General features: G+C 42.1%; 1 long non-coding RNA gene across 2 annotated transcripts in view; it reads right to left on the bottom strand.

The window, feature by feature from the left end:
* The window catches only part of LOC116941983 (uncharacterized), a 40808-nt gene extending 35817 nt beyond the window's left edge, over nucleotides 1-4991 (bottom strand). Inside the window, exon 1 of one of the 2 annotated variants that reach the window (XR_004402744.2) lies at nucleotides 4379-4991. This is a non-coding gene — a long non-coding RNA (uncharacterized LOC116941983). The remainder of the gene's footprint in view (nucleotides 1-4378) is intronic. The other variant, XR_004402745.2, reaches the window with a different exon arrangement.
* Nucleotides 4992-14481: the final 9490 nt, after the last annotated feature.

The raw sequence follows: 14481 nt of genomic DNA, 5'->3' as shown, positions 1-14481 counted from the left end.
TTTTTGCCCTTTTTATTCTTTGAATGCCACGCACCTGGTGTATAAAACCCAAGCACGACCATAAATAAATCACGAGGTGCAGCCTCAGATATAATTGTCTGATTACGCTATCAATGGCTGGACTCAAACTCCGGTCAGTCAGCGTGCTAATCGCTGCGCTGCCACACATCACATAAATACCTGGCTGGTATCGTGGTCACTAAGTGCTTGTAACATCTATATAAATGCCTGTGCCAGGCTAGGTGCCCTTTGAGGCTATATGAAGTGGCAAAGGCTCACTGCAGCAGGAGGTCATTGGAAAGGTCCAGATGCTATTGGTTAACTAAACAGAGGAAATTAACATTAACACCATACTCTACTATACTGTGTAGCTGAACTAAAAATTGATAAATGAACTGCTTTTTGTTAATCCATCCATGTGCATTCCCTAAGGGTCTCGCTCGGCCACGTGGTCCCCCTCCCCCACCGTAGCTGCAGATTTTGTAGATGCCAAGACTGATGGTGAGATGGTTTGGCCGCCTCTGGCTCTGCCGATGCCTAAAAGCCTCGGGTCGTTCATTTTAAACATCTAGTAGTGGGGGGGGGGGGGGGGGGGAAGCGAAAGCCCTTTCTTGGATTGATGACCGAGAGAAATAGGCTATGGGGGAGTTGGTGGGGGGGGGGGGGTTAGGCTGAGGTGGTGTTGGGAGATCTCATGTGGGTCAGCAGGGGGTCAGATCTTTTGCTAAAGCCACAGACCATGACCTCTGTAAAGCCCCTGACAGGCGAGGGTGGGATTTCCCTAGGGGAGGCACGTCTTAATGAGTTCCAATCTGATAAAGCACAACACTGCTGAAACAAGAACACGGCGTAATGATCTCGCTGGGAAAAAAAGTCTAACTAATTGCCAATCTCAGAATGTTGCAGTTTGCATTAGACACGAAAGAAAAAAAACCCACTGAATGCTATACGTCAGTAATTTGCATCCCGGAATTATTTGAGATTATAATAAAATGTATATTAAAGTGATATATGAAGGTAGCGAAACACACTGGAAGAAATCCTATTATAACAAACGTCACTGCCATTTCAGATATTAACTTGGCAAAATTTAAATTTATCATAGTTATTTTAGTGCGGCTCTTAGTTGAACAGTGGTCCATTACTTGTGCCACGCTGCAAAAAGAACCAATAAACGTCTCGCATTTAACTATGCTCCAACACCGAGCATCGGTGTGAAAAATTGGGATGTTTCAGTTAATTGCTGGGAGGCGAGTAATTTCCACAGGAGCGTAACGACAATTGGGGGTAACGGCTCTATAAGCGTGAAGGTCCGTGATGGGCGCCCAATGAAGTGAGGCTCTGTTTCACTGTGCTTGGGACGTGACTGGGAAGGCCAATACGGGGCTATGGCATTATGCATCCTACATCTATTCAAACGCCCACGCATTCTGTGGGATTTTAGGGGGTGAAAGGATGTGGCGGAGGGCGGAGGGGGTAAGAAGATAGGCTTGGGGAAGGGGGTGGATGAGGTTAGGGTGGTGGTTCTCGGTTTGTTGAGAAGGGGCCAGAGTTGGCGTGACTGAACAATGGCATGAAAATATTCCTCACACTTTTTTTTCGTGTTCCTATTTACTGTTACATGCCATCCTATACGCACATTACACCACAGCGCGGAAGCTCAGATTCCTTGTAGCGAGTGCCCATTATCACAATTCAGACGGAATTTTTTCTCGTCCTCTTGACTATAATTTTTTTAGAGCAATGTGCTTTTTTGTTGGAGATAATATTTCAGATGTGCAAATTTTAATGGTTGACTATTGAAATGCTATTTATTTTGTGCAAGAAGTAATGTTTTAGATATCAATGTTTTATTAAATGCTTATCATATTAAGGAGCCAAGAAAGTGCATTTCTCTTTGAAATTACCATTTTTGGAATGGCTTTAAGAAACATAAAAGAAGAATAAATTAAAAGTTTTAAACCTGCCATTAAAATACGTATTTAAAAAAACCGTTACAAATTACCTCTACTCGGAATTACTAAACTTGGTTCACGAAGAAAAATAAAAGACGGAAATTTTGGTCGCATCGCTGCATCTGGGAAGTCAATTAAGGGGTGTCCCTTCACATTTCATCGGTGTGATCGAGTGTCATTAAGGGCCCGGGTGGGTGGGAGGGCAAGTCTCTCACTTGCACATTGTTTCTGCTCATTATGAACCGGCAGCCAACCCTGAGTGTTCATCAGCCTAAACCAACCAATTCAATGTGTTTTTTTTTTCTTCACAACTTATCCTTCCAGATGCTAACTAGCATTTCCAAAGTTCCCTGGGGAGGCATTCAGAGTGTGGTGCCGCAGCTTCCTACAAAAAAGCTGTCCCGGTCGATTTTTTTTTTAAATACGTTAACAGCGCATCACGTCCGTGTGCGTGTGCGCACACTGCGACTCTCCGACTGAGCCCTCAATGGGGGAGAGTGCGCGGCTCCGACTTTTCAGTTTTAAATGCGAGGGGTGGATACCGAGGCTGTGGTGTGCGTGCCTGCGAAAAAAAACGCACGCGACTTTGAGTTGAAGTTTGCAAGTTAACTGTTACCGTTCATTAACGACAGGATGCCTCCCCGAGGCATCGTTTGAAATGTACAATTCCAGGTTTAACGTTTGTAAAAGAGTTTGCACATTCAGGTTCACGTTAGACGAGGCAGTTCTGCAGCAAATTTCAGCCCGCACTTTAGCACAGATTGATTCCACCGAGCGCCAATGTCGATCAGCTCGTGTACAAAAGTGTGAGATGTATTTCCCTCCTCCCTCCACCCCCTTCAGAAAACAGAACTGTGTAATCCTTTTAAAAACTTTGGGTGACAGCAGGCAAGGAAATCAATGAGACAGTTACAAATCACACATCCACTCATCCCCGCATAACCCATATTGCGGCACGGTAATTGCTCAAATTGCATTTTATTGCTGTAGATCAAATCTCAAGGTCTCGAAAGGTTAACCATTTTAGCAACATCTTCCCGAACGTGGTGATTAAATAAAATTACCACAAATACCTCCACCACAAGTGTCCCACTCAAAAGAGCTCCACACTCAATAGGTACCGGTTCATGGTGGAGTGGTCTCAATTGACCAACCTTATCTTTACAAATTTCACATACTAGCTGTCATTTCAGTCACCGATAGGTGAAATGCGTGTTTTTTTTCCTAGCAATAATTGATCAAGTATTTTGATGGTAAAATTATACATTCATATTATTGTTTTTCAGTAAAACTTTAAAAGCTTCACAATATGATCAATCAGACTGTAGGTGAGAATATATTGTAATAGGTATACATATATTTGACTGGTCTTCTCTGCAAATTACCTTACTAAATTATTTTAAGAGAAGCCAGTTCACACAGTGTGCTGTAAAATGAGAATGGCATGACATGATGAAGATAAATAAGCTGTAAACAACTATGGTGATAATTATGATGACTTATGAATTATCTGCTTCCAGCTTACACCTGTGTAACAAGTATTCAAACTTACGAACCATCTCCTATTGCCAGGAACTTTTAATTCCCCTCAGGATATTTTTTTAAAGCAGGCTCTCTACCGTGCACCTCTTTATAAACCGCTCAGCATACAAGGGACATGAAGGAAGTCAGATTTCCATCAGAACCTCACACGGAATGTGTTATAGCAATATTACAAGCCGTTGTCAGCCTGGTGAAACACACACACACATCTTTCACACAATGCTGTCAGTGCTGTTGCCGGAGGTGATTTATATTACTAACATTTATTAGGTAGCACTGAAAAGAGAGTGCAGCATCGTGCTCGTAATTGCACCGCCATTATTACACAAGATCGTAGTTATGAAGACACGAAAGAAGTTTAGTTGTCAAACGCCGCGGTAGTGGCTTCAATGTTTCTGCCATTGTTACATTCGATCGCTCGGGGTGACATTTAACAAAAACTAAAAATAACAGACGCCAAAATATCAGCAGGATTATAAATGCGTACGGATAAACATTGGATCGTGCTACCGCTAGGCCCCAGCTTCATAAGCTATGTTACAGTCTCAATTAAGGTGTGGACCACTTGCGAGTCTAATAGAATATTGCTCAGCTCCTGCATGTCTCAACTGTTAACCCGACAACCTGTGTAATTACGTGCGGAATAATTGACACCTAAACGTCACTTGTCAGAGACACATCCCTCATTATTCCCCAGCACCTAATAATGGGGTGGCAAGCACGATGTCTCTAAGCTGGCACGCTCTAATGAGGTCTGGGCAGGAAGTCTCCTAAATGAGAACAAACCCTCAGGGACGCATCACACCTGTAATTATAGTGTTGCTGACAGGGCACTGTGGAAGAAAACAACAGCCATCTCCCCCCCCCCGCCCACCACTTACAGCACACGCAGTGTCGGCGTCCGTTCTGCACGTTGTTTACGCTCAATTTATATTTATTCGCGACGAATTAATTGTTGTGGAAACAGACATATTACGGGTGTACATTACCACGGTCTCCCTTGAAAGTTCGCGTCATCTCCGCGGGCTGCACCCTGCGTCGCATTAACGCCGTAGCGCTTACGCATGCAGACCGTAGCCAGAGTTGGAGAACAGCTACGTGCTTTGTTTCTGAATTGACACACTAAAACATTAATACGTGAAATTACCATTATTAATCATAAAATTGTATTGGTCTCACTTCAGAGTTATGCACAATTTGCTGAGAAATAGATCAAGCACAATCAACAAGTAAATTACAAGGGTTCCATGAACTGTATAATACGACACGTTAAAAGTGCATATGGGTCTGTTAACCATTACACGATTACCCCACAGCAGCATCCCCACTCAAGAAATAGCTGGCTCTATTTTCATCCCTGGAGGGTTTTTTTTGGATAACAAAGCCACTATTTTTTTTTTTAGGAAATGAAAATCTAACATACTTTATGGAAAGTTAAGCCATTTTTACACAAAATATGGCACGAAAAAATTGTCCATTTGGCAAGATGATATCAGACCCAGTAAGTCAATCTGATGTTGTTTGTACAACGTATTGCATTTGTAGTTGCTTTATTGCCTGGATCTGGGAAATGTGCCATTAACGCATTCATGTGCATTGGCCCATGCAACTGAGATGTGTGGGCTGTGTGTGTCACACGCAGCAAGGTATTACTCATAAATACGACTACAGTACCTTGTGTTAATTGATGGAGAAAAAAATAACACATTCATCAGCAAATCAATAAAATGCCCATGAAAAGTCTCGTGAAAGAAAAAATATACACTTGAAAACTCATCTGAGTGTCAAACAGTTGATTTGGGCCGTCTCATGTCATAAAAATGGACAAGTCTCCTCCGTCTCAACGTTTACAAGTGTGTCATGAGGTATTCTATCCTGATCAAAAAAAAGAAAACCAATTGGCCGCAATTTATTTGAGAACATTTTTACACATAGAGGCAGACTTGGTGTAAGCTAAACAATTTTAAATCACCTCCCCCGACGTGTACAGAATTGCTCCCGAAAAAAGTACACGAGGTCATAAACTGTCGATGAGGGTTCCATCCGCCGCAAGATGGGTTTCATCACACGGTTTTATTCCAGCGCGCTTATTTAAGAGCTTCTGGTCTGAGAGATATTGACCTGCGATAGAACGAAAGGTGTGCAGTCAAGTGACAATGGAAATAAAACTGTCATTGGAGGTGATGGCGCCTGCCTGCCTCATCCTTGTCCCTGACCCCGCGGGTCTATGGAGTCTCTCCGCGGGGCAATCGCTATGCTGTTTCCAACCAAGCACACTGCTGCTGTCCGTCCAAGCAAAATAAATCCCAGCGACACGGGCAGTAAATATCCAGGCCATTTTTTTTGGCAGCGCTTATCTCAGATGAAGAGTGTTGTCGCGTCAATGCTTACGTTCACCGATTCGGCTTTTAAAGTGTAGGTGTTGCAACAACAACATTTCCATCATTCAGTGTATTAATTGGGACAACACTTTAATAAACTTTAAAAAACTGCTTGGTGATGTTGCGTTGACACATTCGTCAATAACACCTTAAAAGGGAAAAAAACAGATGATAGGTCACGTTTTGGGCAATAGCTCTTCTTCATAGTACAGACAGGCCACAGAGAGAGAGGATGATCATTTGAGACGTTCACTTTCCACCATGAGGCCTCATGGGAATTAAAGTAAATCTTCTTTTTCTTCTGATGACCAGTTTTTTTTTAATAGGCATATACATAGCTACTGTACCTAAACAGTAACTAATGGATAACAGATATGCCCTTAAATAATTAATCAAACCGTATGACTAAATAATCTCACATTAAAAGTAAAAATGTAGGATGTTGCAGGCAGATTGCATTTAATAGACTTGGGAAATAAGGCACACTGTTACGTGTTGCAAAACGTGGAATAATTAAATGTGCAATGGATGTTAAATTAAGCATGCATATGTGACCTCGTTGACTGAAATATAAAATGCTTCCCCTGTTCGTTTTGTGCAAATCACAAATTGTTTGTACATTGGACTTGTTCCGACAACTTTGGGGTGGAGTGGTGGCACAGTGGTGCGCACATTGCGCGCCACGATCCTGCAAAACCTGAGTTTGATTCCTGGCCACAGCTAAACATCAGTTGCGGGGCGATATCTGAACCAGTCTCAGACAGCTCTCTTCACCATTCTGCACTGGTGAAGTATGGTCAAACAACTTCTATGAATAACACACCATAGAGTGGCAGTAAATTGACAAAGGGGCTGTACATTATAATTAATATTATTATAACTATATGGAAGACATGCTTTATAATTTAAAAGAGTTATAGAAATTTGAAAACTGCTAGCAATTAAAAGATAAGACGTGGTTTTAATTAAACCTTTAAATATGTTTCACGTCATTAATAGCGTGGATTATTTCCAGCCAAAATCTTTAATTGTCCAATATTTCATTTCATATCAGTTTAACATGAACTATATATATACATTGATATTGCCAAAAGAATAGAACGTTTCAATCAAACTTCACATATTCAGCCCCTAACCAAATAATCAGCATTTTAATCATTCCATGCAAGCGCTGCTGGCTCTAATTCCCTGCAGGGCATTAATAACGCACTCTCACTTGCCATTAAAATCTGAAAATTAGCATTTATTCATTTATGAACTCACATAAAAATACGAATGGGTAATAGTTATTATTTTTTTCTCCAGAAAAAAATGATCCCTCCAAGTCAGTTTTCATTAGGGTGGATAGGCATTACTGGCTATGACCAAACCATTTTATTAAGACAACTAGGGCACACAGTCACTTCAAATCTCTATTAGAAGAGAAATTTAAAATTATTTCTGGGCATAAATCCCCGTTGGATTAGTCTATATAAAATGTAATTCCATTTGTCCTGTGCAAAATTATTTATTAATTATTGTCCCTTCCTCCCCCCTCTATCTCTTACAGTGTCATTGTATTAAGGTGAACATTTCTTGCCAATTTATTAAACTTTTACCACAAGTCTCTTGATTTTTTTTTTCTACAGGCAAGTTCCATTGCACCAGTTTTAAATTAAAAACAACATCTTGGCATTACATCAAACTAATAAATTATAAAGTTTTTTCTTTTTGTATTTAATTAAAATTACGATACATGTACTGCTAAGAAATGCTCCTGGAGCATACTCAAATCTCATTTCAACATGAAAGAATGGAGGTATTTTATTCTACGTGTATAATATATCCCTTGAAATGTTCTTATGTTTTGCACATAATTAATGTATATCTTTAAGAGCAAATGCATCAACTGTTACACTAAAACATTGCTTTGTTTCTGGAATTCTTTGGGGCATATGGCAAAGGCTTAGCTTTTATATTGTAGCTTGGAGGCACATCAACTGCTGGCAAAACAAGACCATGACTGGAAAACAGGTCTGAGCAGCTGCTTTTAGTCAAACTTGGATTCCACGACGAAAAGTCGTTCATATTTCTGAATCTTTTAAGTTTTCAAAGCCACATTTTTATTCGTAACCTCGTAAAAAAGGTAAGACGTGGATTTAACAACGCACAGAAATGTACATTGCATGTACAAAAGCTCGTATTAAGACCACCAGATCCCAAGAACTGCATGTGTGGTCATTTTATCATTTGAGACCACCGACTCGACATAATTGAGAAAATGCAATAGATTTTCTCAACATTTACAGGTTAAAATTTAAGGTAAAGTTGCAGTCCTGCAATTGCTTGCTCACACCACTTCTGGCAGAACCACCTTCATTCGAAGGAGTTCTGGAGAGCCCAACTAGAAGCATAATTGGCCTACTTTTCCACTGGCCAGACATCTTGGAAGAGCTGGAAGAGGCCGGGGCAGGAGGCAGATATATATTTTTTTAATGCCCATTGTCTCAACTGCAATGCCTGGAGATCAGATTTAAGCGGTGACCTCTGAGTTGCAAGTCGAGCTTGCGTGCTAAACGTTACCCCCATAGCAGCATCAGCGGCATCGGCAGCAGCGTCACCTGCCACCTCGTTCCGTGCATTAGAGTCGCTTTTCCGAAACAAAGCCAGTCGCAGTTTGGCGTATTACACGGGCGGACAGGAGGCACCGATTCTGCCCATGAAATCACCGAGCATGCGTGCGCGTGTCACCATGCGCGCATCCCACTCCAAATCCCAAGTTGCGTAGGACCGCCAAGGGCTCTTAGAGGAAGAACACGACAGCTGCACGCAAGCATAGGGTGATGCGCATGCGGGGGGGGGGGGATTGGCGGTGATAGAGTGGGTGGATGGGTGTGCGACTCGCGCACGCAAGCGCGAGCAGGTGGGCAGGCGGCAGTGCACACGTCCCGTTGCGGCAGAAGGTAATTCCGGTTTATGCCCATCGCGTCTTATTTTGTCACCAGCATCGCTAACATCCAGAGCCAAGTGATCCCCCAGACAGGTCTCCAGATTCCAGGGCTTTCCCTTTTGGGAGCTGCTGCTGCTGCTGCTGCCGCTGCTTCTGTTGCTGCAGAAAGAGATGCACCGAACATTGTAAGCCACAATTTGACAGCTTTTTTAGTAATGGATGTAGTAGTTAATTCTAAATGTTTATTTCAACGAACATGAAAGACCCATGGTGGCTTGGGGAGGATTTCATCCAGGAGAGGATTGACAAAGATCTATACATGTCGTAGGTGTGAACCACATACAGTATTTAACGTTGTTAGTGATGCAGGGTGTTTCTTGGTTGTTCCGAGCGAATGCAAAGCCACTTATTATTTTGACTTCAATCGCAAAAGCAACAGCAGTACAACAAATGGGAAACATTGAGAAAGGCTGCACAGCCGTTGAGTTACAGTCATTGAGCTACAGCCATTGTTATAATCCTTCATCTGACATCTGTTTTGACTTACAAAAATGATCCCTACTGCAATTATATTTCTCGAACCGGTGCAAATCGCCTGATGGTTTTACATTTCATTTTAAAAGCCTCGATAGTCATAATCAGCATCTCACGATGCGATGGCCAGAGAGACTTGGGGCCTAATTCCGACGGTGACGTTAGTTAAGGGACTTCTCTTTGGCTACGACGGCGTAAAGAGCTGACAGGTCGACTACTGACAACATTTCTCCCTCTGCTCCCCACGCCGCGCTTCTCCTAAAAGCAAAGCATCTGCGCCGCACACCTGCCTCTGTGGCTGGAGCGACTCCGGAGGATTTCCGATGAAGTGAAGTGACAACAATAACCTTCGCCGGCAGAGCTCCGCGCGCACATTCAAGCGTGCGTTTTCTGGGGGCAGCGCCCTGCGTCCTCGGCATCGCCGCCTCGCTAAACGTGCAGAAAAGCGTCACGGAGAGGAGGAACCCGCTTATTTGTTTAGCTTAAAGTTTGGCACCAGATATTTTTCCCTGCAGTTTCCTATGCCTGCTTATGGCCGCCACCTGTCCCCCGGTTTTCCCTGGATCGCGCACTCCTTGGAAATCTCTAAGTGTTCCCTGGATGTTAAAGTCACTTTTTTTACTTTTTGTAATGATAATACGAATAATAATAATGATCATCATCATGTAATAATAGGGTTTTTCCCCTTTTTTCTGGCAACAAAACTGAAACCTTTTTACAAGGTTTCATGTCTGCATTAACCACAATGCCTGCAGTCAAAATGCAAACAAAAACCATACTATGATAATATATGCATTGTCCTTGAAACTGATTGGTCCACACCAAGGGACGGCTTTCTTTTGAGCCTCGACCCAATTGGTGCTCGACCAGATGACGCCAAAATGCATATATTATCATAGTATGTTTTTTGTTTGCATTTTGACTGCAGGTATTGTGGTTAATGCAGACATGAATCCTTGTAAAAAGGTTTCAGTTTTGTTGCCAGAAAAAAGGGGAAAAACCCTATTATTACATTTTGGTACTGGCAAAAGGAGATCTAATGATGATGAAATAATCATCATCATTTATTGTGTGATTATACACAACTCAGAACAAGATATTTGCAATGCATCTACGTGTAGTTATTATCCGCTTTTAATTTTTGGATAGTATGACCCAATTGTTTTTGTTGTACCTCAGGAGGCGGCAACCCTGGTGCTGCCTCGTGTCTCTGCGAGCGGTCTCAGTCCATCTGCGTCTTTTCAATGATTACCGATGAATGCAGCAGACTGTGCTTTTGATGTTCAATGTGGACACTTGATGTCCAGAAATTACTTTGCAGACTTTGGCTTAAATATTTAATCTAAAGTTAAGCCAACAGCTCTGAAAACATCAAAATATTTAACAGAGTAATCAAGACACCATTAAAACAGTTTTATGAAGGTGAAATGCAACATATATTCGTGAAATGCATGCCATTTCAATATTAACTTTTAAAAATTATTTTAAGAATTTACATAGATGTGCTGATCCATTAAAGCAGAGAAATAATGAACTTCAGAAGCACTTATAAGACAAGGACACAGAAAGCAAGCTTTATAAAATAACACGATTACATCACTCATATGAATTTAAATAGCGATATCGATTTAATCCCGCAGAGGGCTGCTTTGTAGTTACATTATTAATATAATTATATAATGTAGGTGAATGGAAAGATTCATTTTTAAAAATAATCACTGTTTTGAGTATGTCATGGATTATTTATGTTTGCTATGGTGAAAGAAAAACTTTGGCAGGCCTGTGGGTATGTTACTTTATCACTCCGACAGCTGTTAAACGGATTTGGCCAGAGGATAATGATGGTACAGGAGGCAACAGTCAAACCTCATCGTATTAACCTATTATCGATGTGACAGGGTCCTCGCAGCCAAGGAATCTTCTGGCTCTTCATCCGTTGCCCAAGTCCATGGCACACACACACACATTGGCCCTCTTCTTAACCATACCATCCGAATTTAGCCTCCATCTCTTGAAGGTCCCCCAAGAGTATCGCTGGCGAGTGGCATGGGTTAATCTGCTGTCGGGTTACTGCCACATAATCACTTGGCCTTGCGAGGGTTTTTTTATTTTCCTGGCAGTGTTGGCGGTTGTGGTGAGCCAGCCATCACACAGAGCTCGATTTACCGCACTTTGCCATGCATGAAAAGCCGCAGACACGCATGACGCATCAGCCAATGGCAGCTGGCCAGTTTTGACATTGATTTCATTCTTTTGCATTAGTTTTATTGTTATTTTAGCAGCCTGCTGCAGCCTGCTGCTAAAATAATGTCCGCTATTGAGACTAATGATTTTCTGCACATTTCTTTGAATCTTCACTGTGTGCTAAACTTATATATAGTTGAAATCTACAGCCTAATATTGTCTCAGACATGTAACGCAGAATTAAACATAGTTTGGTTCATTCGTTATTTAATACTGTACTCTGCCACACAGGATGTACAGGTATTTATTATTAATTAAATATCTACATACGTATATATGAATGCTTAACGTGTTCATCTTAAGTTTCAATGCTGCCTGATAAAAAAAAAATAGTGAGCCGTGAATAATCGGCCAACATTTTCTAACTGGCTGTAGAGCACATACAGATGGAAAACATGCAAATGTACTCTGAGTGCCAAGGTCTTTAATTATGGTGTTTCAGCACTTTCAAGACGTTCATCCCCTTAAGTATTATTCCCATGGTTCAATATCATTGTTGGGAAAATTTTGTATTGATAAATAAAAATGTTCAACTAAACATTCCGTCCTTTGTGTCTCTCTTCACTCTCCTGCTAACCACCGCACCGCATCTCGTGGCGTAACTCTGCCACAGCAGTACGACTCGCAACCCCCCCCCTCCTCTCTACACCACGGAACATGACGCGTGACCTGTCACGCGTCATCTCTCCGTGGCAGCCAACGTATCTCTCTCTCTCGAGCCGCTCCTGTTACCCCACACTACAGTTCACAGCATAAGTGTCCGCAGCAGCGTGACTCACAACCTCCTCCTCCCCTCTACGCGAAAGGACCAGGGGGATTGCCACTGCCGGGCGTCGCGTCCCCAAGGCAGTCCTCGCTGTCTGGAATGCAGTCGTAGTCTTGCCGCTGCATATTCAAAGCAGCAGCAGCAGCAGCGTACATTCTGCACGTACTTCTCAGAGACACTTTTGGAGGGGCCTGCTGCCTCTTTCACCTCCCTGTCGAGTGTCACGGAGTCTGGCTCCACACCGCAGAGTCGCGGTCGCTTGTGTCCGTGAAAATTCCATTGTTGTTATTGTTGTTATTATCATTGCAACTGTAATCTTCATGGGTGTTTTTGCGGTGGTATTTCAGCGCTTATACAACACTTACCTTCTAGTGTCAGGCTTTTTGTTAAAGCTTCTCCGAAAAAATCATCATCAGCCACAGTTAAAGCCACTGCTGGATAAAGGGCTCCCCCCCCCCCCCCAATTTCACAATCCTGCAATGTAGCAATCCACCTAGAGCAGGATTTGAGCATTGATGGATGTTGAGTGCCAATGCGAATGAGTATTGATGCACACGAAGGAATCATCCACCAATGGAGATGGAGCGACGAAATAATTTTCCGTGCAGGTGCTGGGCGGATTTGTTGCATGGCAGGGTTGAGAGAGGTGGCGATGGCTTTGGGATGCTCTCGTCAAGCAGTGGATTGACAATGTCTGTTGATGATGATGATGATGAAAGTGCCAATGCAACCGAAACTTGGATAGTAGGGAAAGGACGCAGTGTAAATCGGTAAAACGTTGCACGTATTCTGTAAAATATCAATTCAATAACGTACGGCCGTTTGTGCCCACGAGTTGACTACCTGAAGCTCCATTCAGATGATATGGCACGAGCACGAACGATTACAACAACGCTTTTAGATGCCAGTAATTAATGTGCAAAATCTTTTTTTTTGAAAGGACAGCAAAAACTAAAGATTTTGAGAAATTGATTACAACGTTCAAATGTGTAGGCCCTGCTGCAATGATTTTCGAATGGACTTCACGAAAAAAAACTCACTCGCCTAAAACGACACCAATTTCATATTTCCTCTTTTAAAGCAGCGTTGTTGAATAGAGTGTCGATTTCTTTTTTGTTTAATGCGCTTGTGCACCACCGCCAATGCAGCAGCAGCAGCATCACAAAAGATAATTTGATATTCAAACTGAATTGCAATCTTAAGTCAACCGGCAAAATTTATTGTTAAACATTGTGCATAAACCGGAGTAATATTAAGCCAGCAAAGTTGTGTATTGATTTAGAGTTTCACAAAGCACTTTGCTGACGATATCGTGCATTTTGTATTCAACGGCAGTGGCATCTGAAGAGCTTAGAGAAGTGCTTATTGTGACTGGCACCGTCACGTGATTCATTATCTCTCGATGTGACATGCAGTCGATTCGTGTGCTCTTCAGAGTGCATGCGCACAATGCAAGAGTGAAACGTTTCTCACATGCAGACTGCCACAGCAATAACTCCAGCAGGAAATAATACACGATTTCATGCAAATGTTAAATTTAGTATGTTTTTTGTATGTGTTTTGTTAAGATAAAAAGCATTCTGCACTCATCAGTGAACTCATGAAGAACAAAATCCTGGCCAGGAAAAGTAAATATATAATTCGTGTACCGTGTGTGTATGAAAATAAAAATCACAGTTACTGAACACAGGCCTCAAGGCCCCAAAGGCTAAGAATTCAACAATTAACAGCACTATTGAAGGTGTAATAGATTCAGAGTTTAACACGTTCGATAAATATAGCAAGGTTATACAAATTGAGGGAAAATAACTAAACTATTTTTATTTTATCAGGTAAGGCCCACTGATCGATATAGCTCTTTTTCAGAAGCAACCTGGCTAGCAATGATAGCTTAACGAAGTGGCTTAGCACGTGGGAATCTATAGCATACTCTAAACGCATGTTTCTTAATGTGAAGGGAAAAAAAAACCAGAGGACCTGGAGAAATATCCACATGGCCACAGGGAGAAATACAAACTCCAAATATATATACAGGCGTTGGGATCGAACCCACATCCTCCTCCATACCAGTCGAGGGAGTTAACGTCTCGCAACTGCCGTATCGAAGAGGCAATGTGAGGGAATTACAAA

The sequence above is a fragment of the Petromyzon marinus genome, chromosome 13, assembly GCF_048934315.1.
Source record: "Petromyzon marinus isolate PM22_M1 ecotype Great Lakes invasive population chromosome 13, UKy_Petmar_22M1.pri1.0, whole genome shotgun sequence".
Classification (NCBI taxonomy): Eukaryota; Metazoa; Chordata; class Hyperoartia; order Petromyzontiformes; family Petromyzontidae; genus Petromyzon; species Petromyzon marinus.
The sequence above is the reverse complement of the archived record's forward strand: the minus strand, read 5'-3'. Positions and strand labels throughout refer to the sequence as shown.